Source organism: Pelodiscus sinensis, chromosome 19 (genome assembly GCF_052426305.1).
Source record: "Pelodiscus sinensis isolate ZL-2025 chromosome 19, ASM5242630v1, whole genome shotgun sequence".
Taxonomy (NCBI): Eukaryota; Metazoa; Chordata; order Testudines; family Trionychidae; genus Pelodiscus; species Pelodiscus sinensis.
Genome location: NC_143070.1, coordinates 31038893 through 31053560, shown reverse-complemented (window position 1 = coordinate 31053560; position 14668 = coordinate 31038893). Strand labels below are relative to the sequence as shown.

At 53.0% G+C, this 14668-nt stretch overlaps 1 non-coding gene across 1 annotated transcript; it reads left to right on the top strand.

Moving 5' to 3' along the window:
- Positions 1-9919: 9919 nt before the first annotated feature.
- On the top strand, positions 9920-9992 carry TRNAV-AAC (transfer RNA valine (anticodon AAC)). The gene has a single exon. It is a non-coding gene; the product is annotated as a tRNA-Val (tRNA).
- The last annotated feature ends 4676 nt before the right edge of the window (positions 9993-14668 follow it).

Sequence of the window (14668 nt, the reverse complement as noted above, 5' to 3'; positions counted from 1 at the left end):
TTTACCTGGGGAGCCACAAATAGGAGCAGAACCCCCTGTTCCCACTTTTTGCTTGGCTTTGAACCAGGAGCCTTTTGCACATTAAGCAAACACGATAACCACTACCCCACAGAAACATGCTTGTCAGTTTTTTTCTGTACATAAACTTAGACAAATATTCGGTTACTAATTCTTTGCCCAAGGCAGAGCAAGAGCAGGGAACAAGACCCCCCCCCAATACTTCTCTAGACCCTTTGCTCCCAACACGGGGGGGGGGGGGGGCTGTGTGCCTTGGGAGGAGTGACCCACATCATATCCCCAACATTTCTGCCCTTCATGGATGGACCTTTGGGGGCAGGCCCAGACGCTCCATCCTCTTACTCAACTCCTATCACACACTGGAGCAGGGCAGCCCCCAGGGGTAGGGCTGAGCCATGGGGTGCTGGGCAAGGGGCAGAGGCTGCAGGAGCTGAGCGTTTCCCTAGAGTCCAGGGACCCATAAGGAGGCACCATGCTCTCTGTCTCTCTCGGAAGGCGCAGAAACAAAACTAATTTGGCTGTTGTGGAGTCTGCATGGGGCTTGTACCCATGACCTGGGCATTATTAGCATCAAGCTCTAAACAGCTGAGCCAGCAGGCCCAAAGGTGACCCCACAAGAGAGGGAAGAGAAGAGTTTTCCCTCCTATTGGGGAAAAGAAGGCCAGGCCAAGGGCCTTTCAGCCACTGGGTCTGTGCAGGCTGGAGCCTCCTCCTACCAGTTTTCTGGCCTGTTTCCTGAAAAGCTTGCAGTCTTTTGCCTGTTTCTGCTTCCCTGTCCATAGCAGGCAGCTAAGGAAAGGGATAGAACAGTCACCACAGCAAACATATCTGTGCCTAGCACAGGGCTTGAATCCATGACCTTGGCATTACTAGCTCTGTGCACTAACCAACTGAGCTAGCCAGCCAACCAGAACACAGCTCACAAATAGCCCTTTCAGAAAGGCACGTCCGGCAGCTGAAGGGATGTCTCTGCAGCTGCCAATGGCTCTTCTCTGACAGGGACACTAGTGACTCACTGTGACGTGGGCTGGCTCATCCAGCTGGTTTGAGGGTTGGTCAAGGTGGCTGGTGGCCAGCATGGTGCACTGACACCCAGGGAAAAGAGGCAGCCGCAATCTCTTGTTGCCAGCACCTTGCTTTAGTCTAGAGAACACATCTGCTCTTCCACAAAATTTTTTGGAAGAGCAGACATGCTTTTTTCATATCTCTGTGTACTTCATTTTATGAAGAAGAAGGGATGTTCCAAAACAGTCAATTTTTCCCCAAAATTTGGCCCAGTGTACACAGGCTAAATGTTGGAAAAGCCTCTTCCAAAAAAAGAAGCAGAAAAAGCTATGCAAATTGGGGTTCACACACTTCTTTTTCCAGAAGAACAGTGCAGTGTAGACATAGCCTGCCTGTTGCACAGCACTAGTAGGAGACATGGAGGGACAAAAGGGTCTAACGGCACCAGCAGCCTCTCAGAACCACCCCCGCCCCAAACCCCAAGTCCCAGCCTTTCCCTCCACCCTTACTGGGGTCTACTGGGAATTGCCTGGATGCCAGCCCACCCCAGTGTCAGCCTAAGGACTAACTGGTCTGTAAAAGCTGCACCCCGGAAATGAGGAAGCAGCTAAAGTGACTCTTGTGGAACTTGAACCTACAACCTTTGAATGTCTAGCTGGGCTCACATTAACCAATGCAGCTTAGAAGGCCAACGTGCTTTCCATTGCACCACAGAGCCTGATGGGGTGCTGGGGTTGATATCGCCACTCTCTGCTTTGCAGCATGGCAACTGCTGGGGGAAAAGAAAGGGGAACCAGGTCTGTCTATTTTAGGAGAGCAGGTTAGAAGAAGTAGAAGGGGGCCACTGACAGTGAAAACTAGGAACCAGGACAAAGCTGCAGTTGGAGAACACAGGTATCAATCCCACTACTTCTTGCATACAAAGCAAGGGATTTCTCACTTGAGCTAATTTGCCTGCATGTGACCACTCCCTTTGCCCCACCCACCTTGTTCCAGACCCTACAACGTCTCTGTGGCAGCCTAAGGCTCCTTTTTGAAAGAGCCACTTGTGGGACTGACACCCGTGGGCCGGCTAGCTCGGAGGTTTAGGAGACGTGGTGCTCATATCACACTGATGCGTCTTAAGAGCAAGCCCCTTATTTCAAACCATAACGGGCTCACTATTCCGACGTCCCTGCAAACCTCATGGTGCAAGGAGCGAGGGACATTTCGGAACAGCGATTTATTTGGAACTAAGTGCTGTGTAGCCAGCGTCAAATTACAAAATAAGCTATTTCAAAATTGACTTGAAATAACCTACCCAATTGCATCGCTTATTCTGAGCTATGGGACACACCCCTAGTGAGTTAGAGCCCAGCTCTCTGCTCCACCCACCCATGTACTGACTCCCTCGCTGCCATGGGGCTATTTGTATTGGCCTCTTCTCTCTGTAGCCAGGCTTCAGCCAGGACTGAGACTCAGGCAGGAGAATGTGACCCAGCTCCCTGCACCTGGGCCCTGCATTTCTTATCCCTTCAGAGACACTTGCTAGTGGAGGAATAAATCAGTCACATGAGTGTAGATTATGAAATGTTGTTGTTGCCTTGGAAACTCCCCACAGACCTTCTCCCGGGGGCCCTGGGCAGCCAATCACACTGCACAGGTTACTTGGAGGTGAGGGTGCTGTGTAGACGTGCCCGTCCTGTTGAGGGCCAGCCTGATAGCGGGAGGCTCTGGCCACTTCCTTTCCTTGTCTCTCTCAGGCTGTGTCTACACTGCAGGGCTACGTCTACACTTCAGGCTTTTTGTGCAAGAGGAGAAGTTCTTGCGCAAAAACTTGCAGAGCGTCTACATTGCACGCACGTTCTTGCACATGTAAATTTATAGTGCAGCATCAGAAAACAGGGCTTCTTGCACAAGGGTTATTCCTCTCCCCATGAGGAATAAGCCCTCTTGCGCAATAACTCATCCACAAGGAGGCAGTGTGGAGAGCCAACAGGGGTTTCTTGCTCAAGAAAGCCCTATGGCTAAAATGGCCATCAGAGCTTTCCTGCGCAGGAGAACCTCCACACTGCCATGGGCGCTCTTACAGAAAAGCACTTCTCTTGTGCAACAGCACATGGGAGTGTAGACACACTGTTGTGCAAGACCTTTTGCACAAAACAGTTCTTGAGCAAGAAGTCTGCAGGGTAGGTGTAGCCAGGGGGTGTTTGGGTTTTTTACTAGCACTGAGCTTTAGGGACTGGTCCTAGCCAGGAATGTGTCTGGTGCTGGTTTGTGACACTCTCAGGCCGTGTCTACACTGGGCGTAAGAGCGACGCTGCCGTGGTTGATGTTCCAGGCTCTAGGGAAGACCCACTGATTAGAACTGAGCTGTGCAGAGTCTTGTAAAGGGAACCGCAACTTCTCTGGAGATTTGCTGAGTTTTATATGAGGGTTTATCAGAAGGGACGTTGTGGGCTCTGGAACAAGGTGGGTGGGGCAGAAAAACTCTTCAGAGGTAGGGGAATTAACTCAAGTGGTAGAGCGCTTGCTTTGCATGTGAGAGGCAGTGGGATCGATACCCACATTCTCCAGTTGTAAATTTTTGCTGCTTCCTCTTTTCCACAGACAGAGCCAGCCAGGGGCTAAGTGCCTTCTTCCCTCTTCCATAAGGCAATGGGCTGGGTTCAGCAGTGTAGGAGGCATCACGTTTGCCTCCCAGGGAGCAGTTCCCTGGCTAAAAGTCAGGCAGACAAAGTCCAGCCTGTAACACCCAGAGGAGGGGATTTGCTTGCCAGGGGAGGGCAGACACAGACCAGCACTTGGGAGCTTGGCTGCCAGCTGCTTAGCACATCTGGACACAGAAGAATCCCAAGACTTGGTTCTGCCAGGTTCCAGTTTCCCCTCTTCTGTTTCTTTTCAGCTCCCTGCAAACTGCCTCCCAGCTGTGGGTGAGGCTGAGTGTGTGTGAAACCAGCTGCACTTTGGATGATTTTGTTAATTGTTTAAAAAGCCTCAGGCACCTCTTCTGCCTGGGGAGGTGGCTGTAACCATCCTTCCCGTGTGTCTATACTAGAGTCCAAGAGACAGATTAGAGTTTACTTCTCAGTGGTCCCGCGTCCCTCTTTTATCTCTGCGGTTACAGCCCCTGCTCTCTCCCATTTCTGGCCCATCCCCCAGGTGTCCATGTTGTTCACTTGCCTGTGGGCTTTGGGCACCTGCCCCAATCAAACCTAGTTTAAAGCCTCCTCACTAGGTTAGCCAGTCTGCACCCAAATACTCTTCCCTTCTTCGACAGGTGAACCCCACCCCTGCTGAGCAGCCCTTCCTGCAACAGCATCCCATGGGCAAGGAAGCCAAAGCCCCCTGCCCATGGAGCTGTAGCTTTCTGTGCCCAGGGGGCCATACACCGCCTGGGCTCGATGGCTGGAGGGAAGTGGGGAACGGCTGCACTTTGGGAATCAAAAGTGTTGCCTGGAAACATAAAGAGCTTAGTTGGCTAAAGCACCTGCTTCATAAACAGATGGAGCTGTAGCATTCTGTGCCCAGGGGGCCAGACCCCACCAGGGCTGGAAGGCAGGAGGGAAGAGGACACCCTCACTGGGGTCTGCTGGGAACTGTCTGGACTCAAGCCCACCCCAGTGTCAGCTTAAGGATTGCCTGCTCTGTAAAAGGTGCCCTGGAAATGAGAAAGTAGCTAAAGTGACACTTGAACCCACAACCTTTGAATGTCTAGCTGGGCTCACATTAACCAGTGGAGCTTAAAAGTCCAACATGAGTTCCATTGCACCACAGAAACCAATGGACTGCTGAGCTTCATATCTCCACTCTCTGCTTTGCAGCATGGCAATTGCTGGGAGAAAAGAAAGGGGAGCCAGGTCTGTCTCTTTTGGGAAAGCAGGTAGGAAGAGGGAAGGGGGCCACTGAGCCCCTGACAGTGAAAATAAGGGATAAGAGCTGAACTGCAGTTGGAGAATGTGGGCATCAATCCCACTGCCTCTTACATGCTAAGTAAGTGCTTTATCACTTGAGCTAATTCCCCTGCTGCATTTACAGAGGCCTTCTTGGAGGCTCTTCCCTTCTCCACAGGGACGTCTGTCATCTAGGTCAGTTAGTCGTGGGAAAGGAGAAGGCTCCGAAAAGGCCTCAAGGGCAACTCTCAAGGAGACTCCCTGCAGCAAAGCCATGGGGGGGCTCTGAGATGGTCCCCGCCCTGCAGCCTGTCCCACCTGGCCATTGTCATGGACTCTCTGTGAGGTCACCACCTCCCAACCTCCTTTAGCCAATAAGCTGACACATTTCTTACAGGGAGTCCTGGGAGATGAAGCAGCTGGAGGGAGCCAGGAGAGCAGAGGCCAGCCTGAGAGCTGAGAGTCAGAGGTGCCCACTGCACTTTCACACCACAGGTCCTCTTACAGCCCCTGCTCTCTCCCATTTCTGGCCCATCTCCCAGGTGTCCATGTTGTTCACTTACCTGTGGGCTTTGGGCACCTACCCCCATCAAACCTAGTTTAAAGCCTCCTCACTAGGTTAGCCAGTCTGCACCCAAATACTCTTCCCTTCCTCGACAGGTGAACCCCGTCCCTGCTGAGCAGCCCTTCCTGCCACAGCATCCCATGGGCAAGGAAGCCAAAGCCCCCTGCCCATGGAGCTGTAGCTCTCTGTGCCCAGGGGGCCAGACACCACCTGGGCTCGATGGCTGGAGGGAAGTGGGGAATGGCTGCACTTTGGGAATCAAAAGTGTTGTGTGGAAACATAAAGAGCTTAGTTGGCTAAAGCACCTGCTTCATAAACAGATGGAGCTGTAGCATTCTGTGCCCAGGGGGCCAGACCCCACCAGGGCTGGAAGGCAGGAGGGAAGAGGACACCCTCACTGGGGTCTGCTGGGAACTGTCTGGACTCAAGCCCACCCCAGTGTCAGCTTAAGGATTGCCTGCTCTGTAAAAGGTGCCCTGGAAATGAGAAAGTAGCTAAAGTGACACTTGAACCCACAACCTTTGAATGTCTAGCTGGGCTCACATTAACCAGTGGAGCTTAAAAGTCCAACATGATTTCCATTGCACCACAGAAACCAATGGACTGCTGAGCTTCATATCTCCATTCTCTGCTTTGCAGCATGGCAATTGCTGGGAGAAAAGAAAGGGGAGCCAGGTCTGTCTCTTTTGGGAAAGCAGGTAGGAAGAGGGAGGGGCCACTGAGCTGAGTCAAAATAGGGGATGAAAACTGAGCTGTAGTTGGAGAATGTGGGTATCGATCCTCCCACTGCCTCTCGCATGCTAAGTGAGCGCTCTACCACTTGAGCTAATTCTTCTGCATGTGAAAGTCTCTACTGCCCCACCCACCTTGTTCCAGAGCCCACAACATCCACGCGGCTGCCCAAGGCTCCTTTCTGAAAGGGCCACTTGCTCAAGAAATGGCTAAAATGGCCATCAGAGCTTTCTTGGAAGGAGAGCGTCCACACTGCCATGTGCACTCTTGCAGAAAAGCACTTCTCTTGTGCAACAGCACATGGCAGTGCGGAGACACTGTTGCGCAAGACCTTTTGCACAAGAACTCTTGCAAAACAGTTCTTGAGCAAGAAGTCTGCAGGGTAGATGTAGCCAGGGGTGTTTGGGTTTGTTACCAGCACTGAGCTTTGTACAACAGCCCAGGGAACATTGTGAAAAGCCAAAACCTTCCTGCCCTGGGTGTCCCTGGCCAGCCAGTGAGTGGCACAAAGGTTCCCTGAAGTGCTGACTTCAGGTGGCTTGAAATAATTTTTTATCATTCAGTTGAGGTGGCCAAGTGGCTGAACTGCTAATGTGTTGTGCTCTGCACGCATGGGTTCAAATCCCATTGTTGTTGGGTGTTAATGACCCTCTCTGTTGCTTCTCCCAGAAGTTCAGTGCCAGCCCCAGCCCCTCCTGTTATCCTGCCTGCCCCAGCCCTTCCCACTGCAGCCTGGGGAAAGGGGAAATCTCCACAGAGACACTCCCAGCTCACAAAGGAGATTCCAGGCAGCCAGGCCATGGGGGTCTCTGAGATGCGCCAGCCCTGCAGCCTGTCCCACCTGGCTGTTGCCATGGACCCTCTGTGAGGTCACTGTCTTCCAGCCAATGAGCTGAGGTGCTGCACAAGGCCCTTGTGATGTCACTGCTGCCTCCCAGGGCTCATGTCCTGCCCCTGGCCAGACCCTTGGCATGTGTGAGCTGCTCTCCCTGCCCCTGTCACTCAGGGCTGGTTCTGGGGCTCAAGCAGGGAACATCAGAGGCTGCTCAGGGGGCCACATTGCTAGGCCAGGGGCCCTCCTGTGGGGCTGTGAGTGTTGCTGTCCCTGCTGTACAGACAGGGCCATAGAGCCTCAGGAGGCTGCACCTGTGGGAGACACTTCCCTGGTTTCAGGAGGGAGGTGAGACGTCACGGCCAATGACTGGGAGCCAGCTACAGATACCCATGGAAAGCTGATTTTCAGAGGGGCTTAATCAGGAGCTAAAAGTTGAAGAAGGGACATTTAGAAGGGTGAATTTCTTTCTCTGGGAGTGTTTTCTGTGTTCTCCTTTGCCCTAATGGACAAGGCAGAGGCGTCCTCAGTCAGGGGTTATGTGTTTAAGTCCCACTTGGGGTGATAGTTTCCTCTTACTGACAAAAAACTTATCTTTCTTTGCTCTCTGAGACAGTTGGCAAGGATGCTCCTTACTGGCTCTGTCTCTCTACAGAAGTTGTTCAGACCCTTCAATAGCAAATGCTGGTGTTAGGTGCACGTCTGAGTTCTAAAAGCCCAGGGCTGCATCTAGACTGGCACGATTTTCTGCAAATGCTTTTACGGAAAAGTGTCCATGCCTATCTAGACGTGGTTTTGTGCAAGAAAGCCCCGATCACCATTTTCACCATCACGACTTTTTGTGCAAAACAGTTTTTAGCTATCTACACTGGCTTTTGCCCTAACGGGAATGTCAAAGCCGCTTGTCATATGGGCTCTGGAACAAGGTGGGTGGGGCAGGGCATTTGTTTCCACGCATGGGAATTAGCTCAAGTGGTAGAGGGCTTGCTTTGCATGTGAGAGGCAGTGGGATCAACACCCACATTCTCCAGTGAGAGATAGCTGCTTTTTCCTTTGCTTTACAGGCAGAGACAACAAGGGGACCTAAGTGCTTCTAGGGGCCTCTTTGCAATAGGCAGTGGACTGGTTTCTGCAGTGCAGGGGGTGTCACGTTTGCCGGGCATAGAAAAGTTCCCTGGCTAAAATCCAGACAGGCAAAGTCCTGGCTGTAACACCCAGCAGGGGGATTCGCCTGCCTGGGGAGGGCAGGAACAGACCAGCACTTGGCTGCCAGCTGTTTGCACATCTGGACACAGAAGCATCCTGAGCCTTGGTTTTACCAGCCAGTTTCTTTTCAGCTCCCTGCGAACTGCCTCCCAGCTGTGGGTGAGGCTGAGTGTGAGTGAAACCAGCTTCACATTGGATGATTTTGTTAATTGTTTAAGAAGCCTCATGCACCTCTTCTGCCTGGGGAGGTGTCCGTAATAGACGCCTAGTGTGACAACACCCTGGGGTTTTACCCCTTTAACCTCACCCAGAGACTCCTGACAAGTCCACTCCTGTGTCCATCTCCGCCTCAGGCCAAGTGTTCGCATGTTTCATATCTAAGGAAACTCCTCCTCCCTTTTTCCTGCAAATCCAGAGCAAGCTGTATCCTTCTGTGCCAATATTCCAATAAAGTGCATTATCCCACCAAGTCCCTGTGATACCAACTTCTTCCTGCTTATTACCCATAGTCCTGTGTGTCTGTACCTGCATCTAAGACACAGATTAGATTTTGCTTCCCAGTGGTCCCGCGTCCCTCCTTTATCTCTGCTGTTACAGCCCCTGCTCCCTCCCATTTCTGCCCCATCTCCCAGGTGTCCATGTTGTTCACTCACCTGTGGGCTTTGGGCACCTGCCCCCATCAAACCTAGTTTAAAGCCTCCTCACTAGGTTAGCCAGTCTGCACCCAAATACTCTTCCCTTCCTCGACAGGTGAACCCCAGCGCTGCTGAGCAGCCCTTCCTGCAACAGCATCCCATGGGCAAGGAAGCCAAAGCCTCCTGCCCACTGAGCTGTAGCTTTCTGTGCCCAGGGAGCCAGACACCACCTGGGCTCGATGGCTGGAGGGAAATGGGGAACGGCTGGACTTTGGGAGGCAAAAGTGTTGTCTGGAAACATAAAGAGCCATTTTGGAAGAGGGCACCATGGCTTAGGTGGCTAAAGCACCTGCTTTATTAACAAAAAATCCTGGGTTCAACTCCCAGTGGTGCCTTGTTGTAACCTTTGCTCACATTTTCCTACGTCATTCTTCCCCACACACCTCTCCACTCAGCCTTTTCCTGAACCAGCAGTTCCATGGGTGGCCAGGTGAGGCCTCTTCTGTGTCCCAGAAGGGCATAAGTAAATGTGAGCAAAGGCTGCAGCAGTAACTGCTTTTTATTTGGCAAGTGCTTTAGCCAGCTAAGCCACGGTGCCCTACTCTGACCCACCTCTAAACTGTTCTACTGTATGGTCCCTGACAACACCATTGTCTCGCAAAGTTCGTCCATTCCCCATTTCCCTCCTGCCTTCCCACCCTGGTGGTGTCTGGCTCCCTGGGCACAAAAAGCTACAGCTCAGTGGGCAGAGGCTGCAACATGCACATCTCCCCCAGCCGCTGGGACTGTGGAGTTGCCTTTGAGGTTCTCCAGGGTTGGGGGAGGGCAAAATTGAGCAAACTTTGATTCTCTGGCTTGTAAACCCCTTGGTCTCAGGGGTTAGGTTGGAGTCCCCAGGTGGGGGCCCGGCCTCCTTCAGTTTGGTCCCTTCCTGAGGGCACAAAATAGACATCAGAGAATTCCTTTGCCCTGCAGCAATCTCTGTTGGCGAAAGGGTTAGCAACTGAATATTTGCCCAAGCTTAAGTGCAGTAGCAGAAAACATTTGTATGTGTGTTTCTGTGGTGTAGTGGTTATCACATTTGCCTAACACGCAAGAGGTCCCTGGTTCAAAGCCAGGCAGAAACACAGCATCTTCTCTTATTGCTGTTCCCCTGGGTGCCCACAAGGCAGTTCCAGGGCCTGCCCCCTGGTGCAGGGTTTGGCAGAATGTGCGCTGGCTTTCAGGAGCATGTGGGAGACAGCTCAGCAGGTTAGGCTGAGAAAGGAGAATGCGGAGGGGGGGCCTGAGACTTCTCAGTGGTGCCTTGCCTGACACCAGGTCATTGCTGCCACTCAGTCCAGGGCCCACCCTGGAAGTGCCACTACTGTGGCTGTGCACCTTCGGGGCAGTGTGGCTGTCACCTTTGGTGCAAGTGGACACAAAGCCACATAATGTCCCGCCTCATGCCCAGACCCCAGCCACCCCATTCCCCTGGCTTTCTTCTCACCCAGCACCCCCAGCTTCCTTTGCCACCCTCCTTTGTTCCTGCTCCCCCATCCTGCTCCTTCATCCACGTTCCTTCTGCACCCTTTCTCCTGGCCACACACGGCTCCTTGGCGCTTCTCAAGCCAGGCCCTGCAAGGAGCCACCAGGGCAGGAACCAGCCCTTGGAGCTCGGCTTGCACCGGATCTGGTAGTTTCCTACCACATCTCACCTGGGAAGAGGTGACTTGTTCTCCTTCCTTCTGACCTTACGTCTCTGCTCCCTTCAAAGGTCTCTGCTGCCTCGGGACCCACATCTTCAAGAGCTCTACCATTTGAGCTAATTCCCCTGCCTCTGCACTTTTCCTTCCAGAGCCCACAATGTCCCTGCAGCTGCCCAAGGCTCCTTTCTGAAAGGGCCACTTGTGAGACTGACACCTGTGGGCCGGCTAGCTCGGAGGTTTAGGACGTGGTGCTCATATCACAATGATGCGTCTTAAGAGCAAGCCCCTTGTTTCAAACCATAACGGGTTCGCTAAGCCATGGTCCCCTCCTCACCAGTGGCCTGTAAAACTCTATGGTCCCAGACAGCACCTTTGACTCCCGACCATTCCCCATTTCCCTCCAGCTTTCCCACCTTGGCAGTGTCTGGCTCCCTGGGCACAGAAGGCTACAGCCCCATGGGCAGAGGCTCTGACATGCACATCTCCCCAAGCCGCTGGGACTGTGGAGCTGGTCCCTTCCTGGGGGCACAGAATTAAGGAGTGAGAATTCCTTTGCCCTGCAGCAATCTGAGCTGGCCAAGGAGTTAGTAACAGAATTTTTCTCCACATTTATGTAGAGGAGAAAACTTTTGCAGAGTTGTGATGGCCGAGTGGTTAAGGCGTTGGACTAGAAATCCACTAGGGTTTCCCCGTGCACGTTCAAATCCTGCTCACAACGAGGCCTGTGTTTTGGCCACACCCCTAACCAGGACAACAAGCCACCCAAGTCCTGAGACACCCTCCCCTTCTGCTCCTGTCAGAGAGAGGCCTGGGATGGTGCCTTGTGCTGGGTTCCTGAGGTCTCAGGTAAACTCTCAGCTCCTGCCACCACTGCATGGCTCAGCCCTACTCCTGGGGGCTGCTCTGCTCTGGAGTGTGACAGTAGCTGGGAGAGAGGTCTGGGAGTCTGGGCCTGTCCCCAAAGGTCCATCCCTGCAGGGGGGCAATGCTGGGGATGTGATGTGGGTCTCCCCTCCTGAGTCACCAAGCCACTGCCACCTTCCCAGTGTTGGGAGCAAAGGTCTAGAGAAGTAGCGGGGGGAGGGGGGTGTCTTATTCCCTGCTCTTGCTCGGCCTTTTCCCCCAAGCATTGGCCAAGAGTTAGTAGCAGAATATTTGTCCAAGTTTAAGTCCAGCAGAATTTAAGTTCTTCACAGGTGTTTCTGTGGTGTCGTGGTTATCACATTTGTCTAACACACAAAATGTCCCTGGTTCAAAGCCAGGTAGAAACAGTAGATATTGCACCTCCCCTTGGTGCCCAGGTAAGCGCAGCTCCTTCTGCCAGACCTGTGCCTGGGATGAGCCCAACTCCCACCTGACAGAGGGGGTGACATCAGCTGAGAATGCCCCTGGGTGCCAGGCTGGGGAAGCCAGATGAGTCAGGCCAGGCAGCTGTTGGAGGCTTTGTAGGAAGCAGGCCCAGAGATCTGGTAGGAGGAGGCTCCAGCCTGCACAGAGCCAGTGGCTAAAATGGTCTTGTCCTGGCCTTCCTCCCCTGGCCTGTTGGCAGCAGCTTAGGGGCAAGCATCTTAGATTAAACAGCTGAAAATCCCTGATTCTATCCAGACTGTGGCATGTCTGGAAGTGCAGCAGGGGCCTCTCTCTACCTCTTGATGTGCTAGTGTCTGTGACGTCCCCTCATCCATTTCTGCGTGACCTTGGACACTCATGTTCATCTGATTAACCCCCAGCCCTTCCTCAGAGTCACTGCTGCCTTGGCTAAAGGCCCCTGTGGCTGCTAGATGGAGCTAGTCACATGTAGATTTACTGAACACACACACACCCTTGGTTGCTTGGAACCAGATCAGTCCAAAAATAGCAGTGTTTGAAATAAGCGTGCTTTGCAGATGTACCCAGAGGCTATGTCTGGACTGCAGGCTTCATTCGGAAGAAGCTTTTTTCGGAAGGGATCTTCAAAAAAAAACTTCTAGAAGAGAGCGTCCACACTGCAAAAGTGCATTAAAAAAGTGATCTGCTTTTCCGAAAGAGAGAGTCCAGACTGAATGGACGCTCTCCTGCATGTAAGCTGGGATTGCTATGGATGGAATGGCCACCAGGGCACCTGTGCTTTTCCCCCTTTCCTCTTCTTCCAGAAGAACTTTCTTCTCCAACCTCACATGCGTTTTTCCAAAAGAGCTCTTTTGCAAAAAGGCTTCTTCCTTGTAGAATGAGGATCACCAATGCCAGAGAAACCCCTCTGTTCTTTCGATTTTCTTGCAGAAGAAGGGAAAACTCTGTAATGTCGACATATCCTGAGAGCTTAGAGAAGGGGAGGGAGGCAGGACCAGGGGGAGAAGGCTCCATGACTGTGTGAGAGGGAGACTCTGCCATGGCCAGTGGGGAATCGTTGCCTCTGTCAGGGACTCTAGCCCAGATGGCTCAGTTTGTTGACTGACCGCAAAGAGACAGGCAACACCAGCAAAGTCCAGTCACAAGCTCTTTATTGAAGAGTGCGCACAACAATAGAGAGCGGCATGTCTCCAAAGAGTTGGGGGGGCCGAGGCTGGGCATGAGAGGGTTGCGGTAAAACAGCATCTGTAAGAAAGCTACGTGGGGGGGTGCAGGCTGGGAGGCTCAGGGCAGCGTGTGGGGATGACGGAGGAGGGCCGGATGCCGGGGACGCAGAACTGGGGGGTGGTGTGTGGATACATGTCTGTTTTGGGCAGGTTCCTCACTCCCACGTCCTAGACACATAATGTGACACAAAGACCAGCAATGGTCCCTGCACAAAGTGTGTCCCAGGGATAAGCGTTAGCCCCAGGAACAAGCATCGCCCTGCAGAGGAGACACCCCTGGTATGGAGCCAACAAGCCCAGGAGCCGCCTGCTCAAGATCCCCAGGCACTGACACAGACTCCCTGGCACAGGAGAATCCCAAGCCTCAGTTCTGCTGGCCAGCAGTTTCCCCTTTTCCGCTTCTTGTCAGCTCCCTGCAAAACACCCCACAAGGGTGAGTGAGGGTGAGTGGAGATAAACCCAGCTGTGCTGTAGAGCAGCTGTTAGGTGGGGAAAGAGAGGGGCCCCCTTGGTCTCCCCGAGCAACTCAAACATATACGAAAACTGCACTTGAAAATACTAACACAAGTGTCAGGATGGCCAAGTGGTCTAAGATGCCAGACTCAAGGTCCTGCCTTTCCCTCAGTTGGGTGTTCTGGTGTCTGAATGAAGATGTGGGTTCAAATCCCACTCCTGACCTGTCTGCTTTTTGATAGCTAGAGAAGTGACCTCATTTCCCTGTCCCCCCAGACATTGCAGGAGCACTTGCTCAGCATTTCTCTGAGGCTGCATCTACACAGCAGCGTTCCTTGGGAGTAATGGCCATTACACTGCAATAACAATGGGAGCGTCTACACAGCAATTCCATTATTCCGACGTCTGTAACTCTCCATCCAGACCAGTGGTCTGAGGAGCCAGGAGGTTTCCAGGCTGCAGACAGACAAGCCCACAGGCAATGACAAAGCAAAGTCCCAGCCACTTTCTGCTCAGCCCAGCGGGGTCTCTGTGTGGCCCCCAGACCTTTTGTTTGCCATTGCCCAGGTGCAGAGGCCCAGATTCAGCAATACTCACAGGCCCCACAGGAGGGGGCTGGTTTGATGCTTCACCCCACGGCCCAGCAACGAGCCCCCAAACTCCCCCTGTGCTTTGAGAGCCCCGTTTGCTGTGTGAATTCTGTGGGGCAGGTTATGTCAGGCCTGGACACAAGCAGGGTTCAGAACCATCCCACAAGTAAGTCCCCGCTCAAGAGGATTGAGCAGTGTCCTTTGCCAGCAATGTAAGTCCAGCCATGTAAGTGTCCCATTCACATGCCCAAACTTTCTCCATACCCCACTCACAGTAGCTGCCCTTGCTCAGGGCAGATAAGAGCTCACAGGTGGTTTTCAGAGCTCACCTCCCACTCTTGGGAGGGTGGGGATAGGAGGCATCTCACCCACTCTGTTGGCTACTTGCTACTGCTCCTACCAGCCGCCCGCCAGCCACTCCCTCCAGCCACTCCGTCCATGCTGCTGCGGGTTCCAGTGTCTCACAACACGGTAAAATCAAATCAGAGGCAGACACTGTCGGTAAAAGCTTCCCTTG